This window comes from Zootoca vivipara, chromosome 5 (genome assembly GCF_965207765.1).
Source record: "Zootoca vivipara chromosome 5, rZooViv2.hap1.1, whole genome shotgun sequence".
Taxonomy (NCBI): domain Eukaryota; kingdom Metazoa; phylum Chordata; class Lepidosauria; order Squamata; family Lacertidae; genus Zootoca; species Zootoca vivipara.
Window position 1 is genome coordinate 85,796,298 of NC_142588.1, and position 14,956 is coordinate 85,811,253.

General features: G+C 45.5%; 1 long non-coding RNA gene across 1 annotated transcript; it reads left to right on the forward strand.

Annotated features, from left to right (window-relative positions):
• Positions 1-1,347: 1,347 nt before the first annotated feature.
• Positions 1,348-2,403, forward strand: LOC148685763 (uncharacterized). Its single transcript, XR_015949901.1, has 2 exons — positions 1,348-1,462; positions 2,189-2,403. It is a non-coding gene; the product is annotated as an uncharacterized LOC148685763 (long non-coding RNA).
• The last annotated feature ends 12,553 nt before the right edge of the window (positions 2,404-14,956 follow it).

Sequence of the window (14,956 nt, forward strand, 5' to 3'; positions counted from 1 at the left end):
AGGCAGGGGTATTCCTCAACAATACCTGCAGATCGCTGAGACTGAACCTGGTTCCTTCTTGTCAGAGGGTCGTCGTGGCTACTCTAGAGTAACTCCGCTTGAGTCCAGTTTGTCTTTAAATACTTTTATTGTGCTAAGTATTTACAGTGCAGAGACAGCTTAAAACATGACCTCTCATTCCGAATCAGAATCCGACAATGGCGTACGTCTGTTTCTACACCAGCAAAGTAGTCGGGGCACCCCGAAGCGCCTCCCCCTTGACCTGCGTCACAGTGCTCTCTTTAACTCTTGCGCCGGAAGGAGCGATGCCCTCTCAGTCTCCTCCCTGTCAAGGCGGTGGAAGGGCTCTCCAGCATCCTTGAGCCCTTGCCTACATCTCTCCTCCCCTGAGCCTTCCCATCGTTCTGCACACTGGCTTCCCTCTTCCTCTGAGTCTTTCCCCTCCCCCCTGGCTGCTTCAGAACCTCTGCTGCTCCCTGTGCTTGGCGAGGTGGACGTCAGGATGATGGGGGCTGGCTCCCTGTAGGGAGTCACCCTTACACTTCTGCATATGAAGTGCATCCTCCCCAAGTCCAGAGCTTCTTGACCTGATCTGCAATGATACATCAACCCTTTCAGGTCCTCCTTTGTATGTGTATGTGTGTATTGGGACCCTCCCCAGCGTGGTGTAGTGGTTAAGAGTGGTGGACTCATAATCCGATTCGTGTCTCTGCTCCTCCACATGCAGCTGCTGGGTGACCTTAGGCTAAGTCACACTTCTCTGAAGTCTCTCAGCCCCACTCACCTCACTGGGTGTCTGTTGTGGGAGAGGAAGGGAAAGGAGATTGTTAGCCGCTTTGAGACTCCTTAAGGGGAGTGAAAGGTGGGATATCAAGTCCAAACTCATCCTCATCCTCCTCATCCTCCTCTTCTTCCCCCTCACTGGCTTTGTATAGACCAGGACTGGGGGACCTTTTCCCCACTACAAAAAGGGGTCCAGGATACATGCCAGTGGGGGCGAGGCAAATGCACATGCATGCACCCCTGTTCACACATGCTCACATAGCTCAGTTGGTTAGAGCATAACACAAAGGTCACAGGTTTGAGGGCCCCCCCAACAGAACAGCTGCATATTCCTGCATTGCAGAGGGTTGGACAAGATAATCCTCAGGGCCCCTCCCATCTATAATTCTGTGATCTTAACACATATAAAAACCTCATTCACATACACACATACATAACAAACACAATCATTTCATTCACACATGCATGCACATTCCAGCCAGGCCATATACAGTTGACACCATCCCAATGATTCTTGTTGGATTTGATTGACTGCATCCACTTCCCCACTCTTGCTTTCCCCAGATAATGAAGCCAGAAGAGGTTTATGCTCCCCCCCCCCTGAATTCAGACCACCGTTATCAGGAAAAGCCTCCCCTTCACCACCCCGTTGAATTCCTGCTCTATGCAGTTGCAGAAGGTAGGTTGAGACCTGCGAAAGGCTGTGACTCCAGCGAGTCCCCGATTATAACAGATTCTTGATTTAGCCAAGGCGAGGTTCTTGATTTAGCAAATTACATCTGTTAAATTCTCTAATGGAATTCACACACCCTGCAAGCCAAACCTGCTTTGGAAAGAAGCAGCTGCAAAAAAAGAGGGAGGATTAAATAATAATCTTACTCAAAACAGAAATTAATTAAAGTGCATGCTTTTGCATTGCGGTTCTTGCATATACAAGTAGGGGAGAGATCTATTGCATGCAGATCCCACAATGTTAGGGACTGGCTGGATGAGGAACAGTAGTGGGAGCTGCCCACCCAAGACCCCCCCCCCCATGGAAGACTTAGATCCTGGATCCTGGTGATGGGACACTGAAGCACAGTCTGCAGAAGGGAGGAGCTGGGAGGTGATAGAAGCAGGGGGGTCAGGAGAAAGAGGTTCTTCCAGGACAGGGTAAGAGGCCGAGGGTCACAGTGTGAGCACAGACTCAGACAGAGAGGAGTCAGAGGCTGGCCCTGCTACACAGCAGCAGGACAATCCTACAGGCTCCCCTCCCCCTCTGACTCAAGAAGAGTCTTGCGATTTTGTGATCTTTCACTAGAGATCCTCAGATGGGATGGAGAAAGGCAAGAGGCTTATCATACATAGAGAAGAACAATCTGTAATCCCTACCCTGTTTTCCGCCCAACCCCCTTCTTCCCTACAGCATCTGCTCACGTCATGATTTCCAAGCACTCTCGTAATCTGCATTATGAATCCCGCGGTGTGAGATTGTTGTGTGTTGCGCACGATGCAGCCGGCCTCCAGCATCTCTTCAGAATAGTTTCATGTGCAATTTTCCTAGAGCATCTAACGCGGAGAGCATCTTGCTGAGCACTGACTCTCTGTATAATAAAAGAAGAAAGCCTGTGGTATGGAAAATATGGTTAATGAATGAGTGACCACCTTTTATCCAGCTTGCGATGAGCTCTAGAAATGAGAGTCTATGGTCTCATTCACATCATACCAAGGGGCCTTGTTTGAATAAAATATTGGGTTCATAGCTGCCAAGTTATCCCCTTTTTTAAGGGATTTCCCCTTATGCTGAATAGGCTTCCTCGTGAGAAAAGGGAAAACTTGGCAGCTATGATTGGGTTAGTGGGCAGGTAAGCCCCACACCACATACTTGAACAGGAGATACAGTGGAACCTCGGTTTATGAACACCTCGGTTTACGGATTTTCGGTTTACGAACGCCGCGGACCCATCTGGAACTGATTAATTCACTTTCCATTACTTTCAATGGGAAAGTTCGCTTCAGTTTATGAACGCTTCAGTTTATGAACAGACCTCCGGAACCAATTGTGTTCATAAACCGAGGTACCACTGTATAGCGAATGCTCACCATTTGAAAGGCAATGGCCATATCCCAAATTCTATATTTTAACTGGAAAAGTTTGGGGTCATCTTATACACCCAGTCGTTTTATACACCGGAATATACGGTAATTGGAAGCACTGCAAATTTCAAAATGACCTCCAGTGTTTTCAGATTACGATTCAGGTGTTTTGGAACCAGAATATTCAACACAAATTGCACTCTCCCTCTCAAATCCTTGTGGTAAACAAGTCAATTCTGGAGAATGAAGATGAGTCAGGATGGCAGCTGGGATTTTTTCTGCAGATGGCCAAATTCAGTTTGCGAACTTTCTGCCACAGTTAAAAGATTAAAGGGGGCAAGAGGGATGTGGGACGACCTTGGGAAAGGGAAACATCTTACCTTATTTCAAAGGGTTTTCTTGTAACCAGAATAAATCACCTTGCTCTGAAATGCACTCCCTGTGTTGTAAACCGGAGACTTCAGTCTAAATTACAACCATCCCATGGACTTTTCACACTTTATGTTTTTATGTAAAGCATTTGATAGAGTAGACTTATCCCATATGAACAACTGAACTTTTATAGGAAAGATAGGAACCAGGCTTATGTCGGATCTGCCTGTTTGCCCATCTAGCCCAATATTACCTACTCTGACTGGCAGAAGCTCTCCAAGGTTGGCCATCAAAACCCAGCTGGTTTATGTACAAATGTACATCACTCAAAGCCCAGTGGAGCCAACATACCATGTACAATGAATGCATGGAGAGGAGGCCTCAGTAATTGCAGCTGCTTGCCCCATCTGGACTTTTTCACTTATCATTTTGAATAGAGGTTATTTATGCAGGTATGTGCTCTAAGTGCAGTCAGTGGCTGAACTTCAACAGTCAGTGATGGTGGGAGTTGAAGTTCAACAACAGGGGTCAGCAAACTTTTTCAGCAGGGGGCCGGTCCACTGTCCCTCAGACCTTGTGGGGGGCCGGACTATAGTTTGAAAAAAAAAGAAATGAACAAATTCCTATGTCCCACAAATAATCCAGAGATGCATTTTAAATAAAAGGACACATTCTACTCATGTAAAAACATGCTGATTCCCAGACCAGCCGTGGGCCGGATTTAGAAGGTAATTGGGCTGGATCCGGTCCCCGGGCCTTAGTTTGCCTACCTATGTTCAACAACATTTGGAGGGCTGTGAGTCCTCATTCTTGCTTTATGGCCTCTGATTTAATTGGGGTGAAGGATGTAGACATCTTCCTTTAGTACTAAGTACACACAGGGCTGCTTCTGCCAGCTCGACAACCTTTGTGCCACTGGGCCTTGCATTGCAATTTTCCTTTTGAGCTCTTTATTCCAAGTGCAAGACCTTCAATATGCTGCATAGATTGCCTTTTGTTTTGCAATCTTTCCTGGCTGAAGTGGGATGAGGAAGTGAAGAGATGCTAAGGTGCTTCCCTCTATGCAATCTAAGACGGGACTCCCTCCAGAGGAAATGAAATTGCATCTTGGGTTTAGGGAGGACAACAAGAGGCTTGCGAAATGCCCACATTTAAAAATTGCAGAGTCCCTTCTCTATTTCATTTTGGTGGGAGGAGTTACAAAGGCTTTTTTTCTTGCAAAATTTCCCAATCGGGGGAGGCTTCCAAACCACAGCTGTTTCGGGGCGGGATTCAATCGCTTACCGGCAGATTCAGGTTGAGAAATTATGGTTGGGAGGTCTGGCACAAGAAACCTTGGAACCAAGACCGGTCCAAGACAATCTGGCACCTGAGGTGGATGCCAAAATGGCTCCTCTATTCATGTCAGGGAAAAAGGGGTGATGAAAGCTCTACATCAGGAACAAGGGGGGGGGGCGGGAGAAAGATTTGCACCAGGAACTACTGCCCCTATTAATCCTGCTGCCTGAAGCAGTTGCCTCATCTTGCCTCATGGGTGGGCCGGCCCTGCTTGGAACCAAATCCCAATGTCAGATGAGACTGTGCAGTAATGGGAAAGCTGGTATTGTATCTTTGCCTGGTCAACAGAGCTTCCAGGTTTCCTGCTTGCCACACACCTGCACCAGAACCAGACCCCAGGGTAACCAGCTTCCAGGTCCAGATCTTGGGTACGGTCGTTCCATGTCTCTGATTTGGCCTGGACACTTTGGACAAATCCCACCTCACCCAAACACACCCACACTTAGTTACAGGAAAGGGCAAGCAAAACAACCAAGGGGTTGGAACAACTCACATATGAGTAAAGTTTAAGATGGGAGCATGGAAGATGTGTATAAGGTTATGTGGAAGAAATGAATAAGGAGGTCTTTCTCTCCAGAGTACTAGAACTCAGGATCATCCAGCAAAGCTGATCTCTTGGCGATTCAGGAACAGCCACAAGGAAACATTTCTTTAGTGCAACGTTGTATTGGGAAGCTTTTAATGTATTAGTTACAGGTAGGTAGCCATGTTGGTCTGGCGTAGTTGAAACAAACAAATAAAAAAAATTCCCAGTAGCACCTTAGAGACCAACTAAGTTTGTCATTGGTATGGGCTTTCATGTGCATGCACACGAAAGCTCATACGAATGACAAACTTAGTTGGTCTCTAAGGTACTACTGGGGGGGGGGATTGTTTATTCTTTTAATGTGTGACATTCTGTTGTGTTTTTGTATATTCTGTTGGAAGCCACCCAGAGTGGCTGGAGCAATCAAGTACAAAAAAGTACAATCAAGCAATCAAGTACAAAAAAGTTGTTGTTGTTGTTGTTGTTGTTGTTGTTGTTGTTGTTAACCTATTGGAATTTCTACCACAAGATAAGCTCATAGCCACCAATTCAGCTTTAAGAAGGGATTAGATAAATTCATGGAGGATAAGACTATCAATGGCTACCAATGGCCAACAAAGCTTTTAGGTAGTGCAGCATTGCAAGGCTGTTTAAAAGCCCCTTTTGGAAACAGCCCCATACTCTTCTTTGCAGAACTGTAGCTCTGTAATGGAGAAGCAGCAGTTCCCAAGGTATCTGGAGGAAGTCACATGCTCTAAATGCATATGGGTTGTGCTTTACATCTGTCCTCAGAGGCATGTTATCAACCAGGGGCTAACAGTGCAGTATTCCATGCAACATGCTCTATGAACAGCAATTGCATTCATGAAAAATTCCACCTGCCTCGCAAATGCAGATGGAATCTACACACATGTAAAAAAAACGCTGTGAAAATGCTTTTTAAAAAGTTTTGAAAAATACACTGAATTTTGCATAGCTCACTATCGCCATCTCGTGTCACATTTGCATATTGCACTTTACAACCCATTTTAAACGTTTTATTTGCAGCTGTATTGCTGAATCCCCAGTCTTCCCTACCAAGGCTAAGATGCATTGTGTGTTGCTATTTCAATTAGAGTGCAATTATTTTTCCCATTCACACTTCTCAGTTTTGCATCCATGCAAATTTGATGCAAATCTGTGTCGTCTCTTGTCTTCTTTCTGCTTTCGGGTGACCCGTTACCTCTTTTTTAAATTATTTTTTGGCGATGCATAATCAGCCCCCCCCCCCTTAGGGATGCTGCCATACGGAGTACAGTTGACCAGGAAACACTGTGCCAGCATGCTAGGCCATTCACACCAGCAACACCTTTTGCATGCTGTGGCACACAACTCATCTGTTGCACTGCCCCTCTGTTCACAGCCAATGTTATTTTAGTAGCAAGCAAGAGGAGATGTTCCCCACCCCCACTAAAGACCCTGCTGATTTATTTGGGGAACGAGGGACGTTGACGGTGAGCCAAGTGCTAATCAAAATTGCACTGCCCTTTCCCTCTGGTCCTTTTGCCTTGCTAAATCATGATGGCAGATGGGCTTCTGCGCTGCACAGAGTTTTAGGGAGCAGCTCAAAACAGGATCATTTTGGACAGCGGTTAAAAGCAGTGGTGGTTAAAGAGAACCGTTCGTAACCTTGCTGGAACAACACCAGCATGTTCCAAAACAAACCTACATTTTAGAAAGAGATTATTGTGTGTGTGTCCCCCGCCCCGCCCCGCCCCGCTATCCCCTATTCGGGTCCCATCGAGCTTCAGCATGGGTGGCAATTTGCTGGCAGTGGCTGAACATGGATGCGGGTTCAGGAAAAGGAGAGGACCGCCCAAGGAGGCAAATCGAGCAGCAGTGGAATCTCAACAGCAGTAGGCCTGTGGGATGTGGGAATAGATGGGCCATTGGCCTGATCCAGCAGGCTCTCCTTAGGGTGATAGGGAATAAGTGGTGGATGTAGTATGGTCATCCCTGTTCTCGTTTAACCTGAAGGAGTCTGAGATGGATCGTAGCACCTGCTGTTTCTCTCTTACGTACGACAGGACAAATCTGTCATTCTCAGCTTCTCTCCATTTCTCATTTACCCAATCTTAAATGCAGTTCTCCATGTTCCCTCATCGGCTTGCAATTTCTTTCCTAAAGTCCTCACGAAATTGACCAGCATTTTCTGCGGGTGTTTCTTTTAATATGCGCACTTGTGCAAGCAACTTTGCAAAACTATAATACATTTCCATGAGTTATTTTCACGGATGCATGTTTACGTACACTTTCCCCAAACACATGCTTTTTGCTACGCATTTCGTCGGAGAACTAGATCACAAAATTTGGGATGCGTTCTGTCCTGCTATCTTAACGTTCCTTCCGTACAGTGGTACCTGTTGCAATATGGAACTGTGGGTTTTTGACCGATATACCATCATGCTAAATTTCATTCACACCAGTGAATGTCACCGCACAATGTTGTGACTCCCTCACATGTTTCCTTATGCTTCTCCCTTGACCCTCCCCCCATGAAATTGGAAGGAAAGAACTTGCTTGGGTTAACGGAGTTGAGAATGGACCCCACCCCCACCCCCACCCCGGAAGCAACACAGAAATGAACACGAAAACTCCACTACACTAAGTATCTGGAAGTGACTTACGTTGTGTCTGAAAGCTGATGCAGAAATCAACAGTTAGGTAAACTTCCGGGAAACAGAATACAGATTTCAAAGTACATGTTTTCGAAGGTTTAGCTGCATTTCGCTTTGCGCATTGTTCCAGGAAGTGTGAAGTGGGTAGGTTTACATTAAAATGTGAATCAGACTGAATCTCTGACCCAACCCTATCCTTGCCCCAAACAGGAACACTGGTTAAGGGGCCCATTGATGAAACTCTCCATCACACACATGGCCTCTGTACACCCAATCCATTATCTTTCCAGATGTTGATGCCTTCCGTTGATCATTAGTTTGTGTGAATAATTATACATTCTCGCTTGCCTGTCTACACTCAGCTCCTAGCAACCACAGTCACAGTCCTATTTAAGCAATTTTTTTTTAGAAAAAAAGAAAAGTGTAATAGAGTGGCTGAGATTGGTAATGTTACTGATTTAACAGGAAATTAGATGAGTTACATTCACAGAGCTTTCGGTTAATGACACCAGCTGATGGTTTGGCTTTTTTTTTTTATTGCCTGGGAAGATAGATTTGGCTAGGCAGCTGAGATGAGAAAGAAAGAAAGAAAGAAAGAAAGAAAGAAAGAAAGAAAGAAAGAAAGAAAGAAAGAAAGAAAGACAGGAGCTCTTAGCGTCTGATGGCAGCGTGGGGACAATGAATGAAGACTTTGCACTGCCATCTATTCTGGAGGGGACAGTCGTAGCTTTCAAAATGTCTCCAAGCCAAGGCTAATGTACAACAAAATATGTCCAGCACAGCATGTTCAGTGTCTGTTCCAAAATCTCCTCTGGACAAAACCGACTTGACATCCTTTTTGTCTTCAGCTAGAGCAGGAGCTATTCAAATGGCAGTAACCTATTTTGGTTGCTTACAACAAAAATGTGCCTTGAAATGCCACATTGCTGGGTCTTTCCTTTGAGGCAAGACTGCCGAGCCAGGCCTAGCACACTGGTCTGGGGCAGTGGTGTAGCAGGGGGCACAGGGGCGGTTGCCCGGGGGGCAAAATTGTTAGGTGTGCAAAATTTCATTGCCTCAAGACAGCTGTGTGCTTCTGTCACTGGGTTCCGTTGAAAACGGCTTCTCCATGAGAACCAGGAAGTGAGCTCTCCAGACAATAGAACAGCTCTTCGTTTCTTATCTCGGCGGATGTGATGCTAACGCCATTAGGCGATTCGATGCGCATGTGTACTCCATTCATTTCCCTCCCTTCCACTCCCTTCCACGTGGCCCTGGGCTCTGGCAACCCATGCTATGCCACTGTTCTGGGGTGATTCCTTCAACTTGGTATGAACCTAACATGGTTCAGTTGGAGACAGGGGCATTCCAGAGCATTTCTAGATCAAAGCAGATGGCAAGTCCTACTTTCTGCAAGGATCAGCTCCTCTCAGAAGTTCCCGGGTGGCAGGGGCGTAGCCAGGATCAAAACTAGGGGGGGCAAGCCATGGTCGTTCAGGGGCGGGGCCAAGGCACAGGAAGGGAGGGGCCACGAAGTGGGAATGTGGGCGGGGCTACAGGGCCAGTGGGCCCAATGACATTGTGGCGGCGGTGGCAGCGGCCACCTTGTGCTTCTGGGGCTGGCAGCGTTGGCAGCTACCCTGCTTGGCTGAAGAGGATGGGAGGGTCGGGCAGGCGAGAGGGGGTGGCAGCGCGGGCGAGGGCGAGGCAAGGCACGGCCGCAGCCACGACGGCTCCAAGGCGTTGCTGCATATCAGCATAATATTTCAACCATGTTGTGGGTTCAAGCCCCACCTTAGGAAAAAATTCCTGCATTGCAGGGGGTTGGACTAGATGACCCTTGTGGTCCCTTCCGACTACAATTCTATGATTCTATTGATATATTACCATAGCATATGCATCATTCTGCTTTCTTGAATTGTCCTACTCCTAGGCATAGCAGCCAACTCCTAGAGGCCTAGGTGCCTCTCCCCTCCCCCCCAATTACTGGTAAATACCGTATTTGAAAGAGTCACCCCCCCATGTTGATGGGCTTTCTATGTGGGGCTTATCTGCCCCCCCCCAAGTATTTTATTAAGGATGGAAGAGGGAGGGAAGGAAGGAAGAAATAGAGAGAGGGATAACTCATATTTTTGGGTGCCTCTGGGTGACGTTGTGATGCTGGAACTCTGCAGCAAGAGGAGTCTTGTAAGCAGCTTTCTCTCTGCTTGATTTACAGCAGGCACGTCCAACAGGTAGATTGTGATCTACCAGTAGATCACTGGATGTCTGTGGTAGATCACTGGTAGGTCACTGGCACCCCTAAAAAAAGCTCACCCAAAATTTTCCTCCTCCCTAAAAAAAGTTGAACTATGACCTGAAGCCCTAAACAAAAATGGGCCTCTCTCCCTCCTAAAAGAAGCTCAACAAGTTTGACCTAAACCCCAAAAAACAGGGCTTCCCTTCCTTAAAAAAACTCAACAGCTTTGACCTGAACCCCCCAAAAGGGGGTAGATCACTCCCAGTTTTTAACTCTGTGAGTAGATCAGAGTCTCTTGGGAGGTGGCCACCCCTGATTTACAGTATACAGATGCAGGAGGAGGGGCAGGCTGGAACACCTGTGCTTTTTATAAACATCACTGTGTCTGTCAAAGCTACAGCCCCCCCTTTCTTATTCACTTCCTTTTAGCCTTGCAGAGCCACCTTAGTCAAATTGAATCCTCTGCACCCTCATTAAATCGTCAATAGAACTCTTAATGTGATTCCTGAATGCTCATTAACAACTCCCACTCAAGAACAATAGGGTGAATTGGTCAGCTATCAAAACTTGCCTGGGGATATCTGCTCCATTGTCTTAACTGCTTAACTACTGGTAGCCACTTTGCTTTATTTATTTGATGTGTTTTTGTTACAGCTGTGTGTCCCCCCGCCCCCAGCAAGCGGAGACTTAGCTGCTCTTGCTAAAGCAAAGCCCTTTCCACTTCAGTTTTTGGAGGGGAAAAGTGCTGGTTATGGTCTGTAAAATACATTAATTTTTTGCTTCTGGGGGGGGGCAGCTGCCCCCTCCTGCCCCCCTGCCTACGCCCATGCCGGGTGGAACCAATCCCAGGGGGACTTACATTTTGCATTTGCATAGAATCATACATCACCAGGCGTGGGACATGATTTTGGGCTGATTTATGTTATCCCAGCATTGTGGGGTTGCCCCTTCTGTGTCAATCACATATTCTGGATCATTTTAATCAATATTCTTGCATTTCAGAGTGGCTTTTCCTGCAAAAACAAATCCAAAGGTGTGATTCAATTTCATTTCCTCATCCTTTCATATCAAAATCTGAAATATTTTGCAAATATCTCATGGGCTGTCATATTGATGATGGAGCAAGCTTGTTTCTCCTGGTCTGGAGGGTAGGACTAAAATCAATGGATTCAAGTTACAAGAAAGGAGACTCTGACAGTGGACCAGATTCCCTCGGAAGGTGGTAGATTCTCCTTCCTTGGAGGTTTTTAAGCAGAGTTGGGTGGTCATCTGTCACGGGTGCTTTAGTTGAGATCCCTGCATTGCAGGGGGTTGGACGAGATGACTCTTGGGATCCCTTCCAACTCTACAATTCTACGATTCTATGAATAGCAAACTCAATAGTTGAATGTGGAGCCTTCTGTACTCCAAAGGGTACCATCAATGTACCACAGACCTGCAAAAGTACAAAAAATCAGGGGTGGGGAGACTCTAAACAGGACTAAGCATGGAGGGGATATGAAATGTTGATTGGTGGAAGTAAAAATGGAAAAGGGGGAAGATGGGCTCCTAGAGCATCCTCAGGGATGGTATTGCTGACTGGCCAGAATCTTGGAACAAGATCACTGCATGCTGCAACATTTCATTGCAGAACAGACATAATATTTATTACCCATTTTTCTTCCCCAAAGGAAACCCAAAGCAGTTGGTTAATAGTGGCGGCAGAACACTTGCAAAATAACAATGTCAGAATAATAACAGGCATATTACGCAATATATCAAGCAATAAATAAAATATAACTCAATAGCTATAACAAATTAATATAAAAAGAATACCACAATGCAATGTGCCTATCAAAATTCATGATCCCTTAATTAAATAGCAATTCAGTTCAACAATAGCCCAGCATTTCCATAAACAAGGTAGCATGGTTTCAATCACCATTACAAACCCATCTACGGACTACAAAGACGAATGAATGAAACAAAGCCCATGCCAGTAAAACAATAAAACGATCATAAAGTATTGTACAGCATACTTTAAGAGCAGGCCCACACCAGGAGGAACCTGTGTGGGAAGAATCCACAGTGTTCTCTTCGCTGCTTTTGCCTTTCCCGAAAGACAGTGAAGCTGGCATGGAAACCGATGCCCTGATTGTGTGTTGGTTGGTTTGACTGATTCCATTTGCAAATCGCTTCCCGCCAAATATCCCCAAGAGATGAAATCAACAACAAAGGCAATTCCATATATATATATATATATATATATATAGCTCAGTCAGTAAGGACACGAGACTCTCAATCTCAGGGTTGTGGGTTCGAGCCCCGCGTTGGGCAAAAAGATTTCTGCACTGCAGGGGGTTGGACTGGATGACCCTCGGGGTCCCTTCTCTATGAATCCCCTCCTCAGCTATGAAGCTCGCTGGGTGCCCTCGGGCCAGTCCACAATAGCTCAGTCTAACCTCCCTCTTAGGGTTGCTGTGGGGGTGAGATGGGGGAAGAGGAGAAACCCGCATGTACCTCTCTGAGCTCCCCTGGAAGAAAAAGTGGCATATAAATGGAATAAATAAACGTGTCGGGGATAGAATGTCTTAAACAGGCGCCGAAGAGACGGTGGAGAGCTGCTATGTAACCAAGAGGGAGTGCCAAAGGTAAGGTGGCCTGATTCTGACCAGAGACGTCCTTTTGGCATATATGGGGTGCCCTTTCCTGCAGGGTATATAAGTGGTAAGATGGTTTGAGGTCACTTCCAATGGGCGCCAGGGATCATCCCTGCATGCTTAACTCAGCCTTTGGCTGTGTGAATGCCTTCCCTAGTCCTGCATTGATGAATCCTTCACTGCTGTTTTGTCATCCTTGTTATCAGGAAGTTTATATGGTTTCATGGATATTTTTTAAAATTCCGACGGCAATTAAATTAATTGCAGTTGCAAGAAATCTATTCTCCAGTGTGGCAGCAGGTATATTTTTCCATATATAAGAGCTCCCCCTACTTTTGGGGACCCCAAATTTAGAAAATGGGCATATGCACCAACCGTGTATAAGACGCCCTCAGATTTTTAACCTTATTTTAAAGTAAAAAGCCTAGTCTTAAACACGGGAATGTACGGTACTTTGGAACTCCCTGCCCATTGATATTAGGTTTTGCTGTACATTTTTCATCAGCTGCTTAAAAAAATGTTTAAGCATGCTTGCTCAGACATGTGACGTTTAGGGAGTGCTTTCACTTCTTGCAACTATGTTGTTGTTGTTGTTGTTGTTGTTGTTGTTGTTGTTGTTGTTTTTTTTTTTTAACGTACCCTGCTCTGATCTCTTTAGGCAGAAGAGTGGGATATAAATGGTTTTAACTCAATTAATCAACATTTATGTTAAATATAAAAACAAATAAATCCAATTAAATAATAACATTTAATTAGTCAGAGTTTCTCCATTATTAAATGATGCCAGGTTTTAGAGAGTCGGTTCCCTATTATGGATGTGGTTTCAGCTTTTGGACACCTGGCCATTAACCGCCGGTAAAGAAACATTAGAAAGTTTTGGCGAATCTAATGATATTTGTTCCGTGTGTGTGTGTGTGTGTGTAAGCACACACACACACACACACACACACACACACTTTTGCATATATTGTATATAAATATAAATACAATCTGTATTTATGATGTTTTTAATTATGTTTGTATGGTTGCTTTTCAACTGTCTAGAAATTGGCGCCCGAGTTTCCTCTTCCCTTCTTGTCCCCTTTCCCTTGTGTGTTGTGGGTTTTGTTTTGTTTTGTTTTTAGACTGGGCAGGGAGTTTCTTGTTTTGATTTTATATAAGTCACCCTGCGAGTCTTTTTTTTTTGCTGAACAGCAGGGTACAAATGCTCTAAATAAATAAATAAAACAAACTGCCACATTCAGTCAAATTCCACCAAATCTCTACAGATCTGAATTGATGCAGAACTCCAGCGCCCGCTTTTCTTGCAAATTGCTCTAAAGGAGCAAGGAAGGAAATACCCAGTGACAATGCAGATTTCCAAGCCTTCCACCCCTCTGTTGTTGAGAGGAAGTAACAAGAGCAGAGAGAAAAGAAGCAATGTGTCTGCAGTAACAAATGCTCTAGGTCCTTGGAATGTTCTTGGGAAATGTTTTGTTCTCAGCGAGTAACATTCAAGTTACAAAGCATAGGACAGGTCTTTGCAACCAGCAAAAATCCTAGATCCTTCTCAAAAAAATTTATTTTTTATTTTAATTCAAGATTTTCCCCCTGGTTTAGTTGGCGGGGTGTTTCATGTTTGTTTGTTTGTTTGTTTTTTTTGGGGGGGAAGGTGACTTCCCTGAGTTTTTGTCGAGTAGGTGAGGATCAGAACACCAGAAGTTTTTGCGAAATGGGCATTTTGTGGCACTCGCATTGGTTTCTTTTCTTTCCAAATGTGCACTCAACCCCCCCCCCCAACGCTCAGCCGAACCTACCTCACAGGGTTCTTGCGGGAACTGAATGAAGAGCGGGGAAACTATGCTGTTTGCGGCAGTTCAAAATTCAGAATTAAAAACAGCAATAAACAGATTTCGGTCACAGGAAAAGGGTGGGTCCTGAAAATACACGTCTCGGGTGTCAAAGTCCACGTAAAGAGGCGTGTCTTCAGCATTTGCAGAAAGCTGTGTAGGGCGAAGAAGCCAGATACATCTCTGTAGGGAGTGGATCCTGCAATTTAGGGGCTGCCACAGAGAAGGCACCCTCCAATGGAATCCTATATAAGTCTGTGCTGTGCTGAGGTACAGTAATGTCAGGGGCGCAAGAAAAAGGGTCCCTAAGACTTGGGCCCACCTTGTAAACTCCACAGAGCATGTCTCTGCCAGGAGCAAACAGGAATCAGAACCATCACAGGACACTTGGGTTTCTGTCAACTCCAGTGTCAAGACATTGATATCCCATGAAAGAGTTCGGGGTGGTATAAATGCTTCTCTCTCTCCCCATTTTATCGCCTGTATGTTACAGAGGCCTGACTGACCAGGCATTTAGT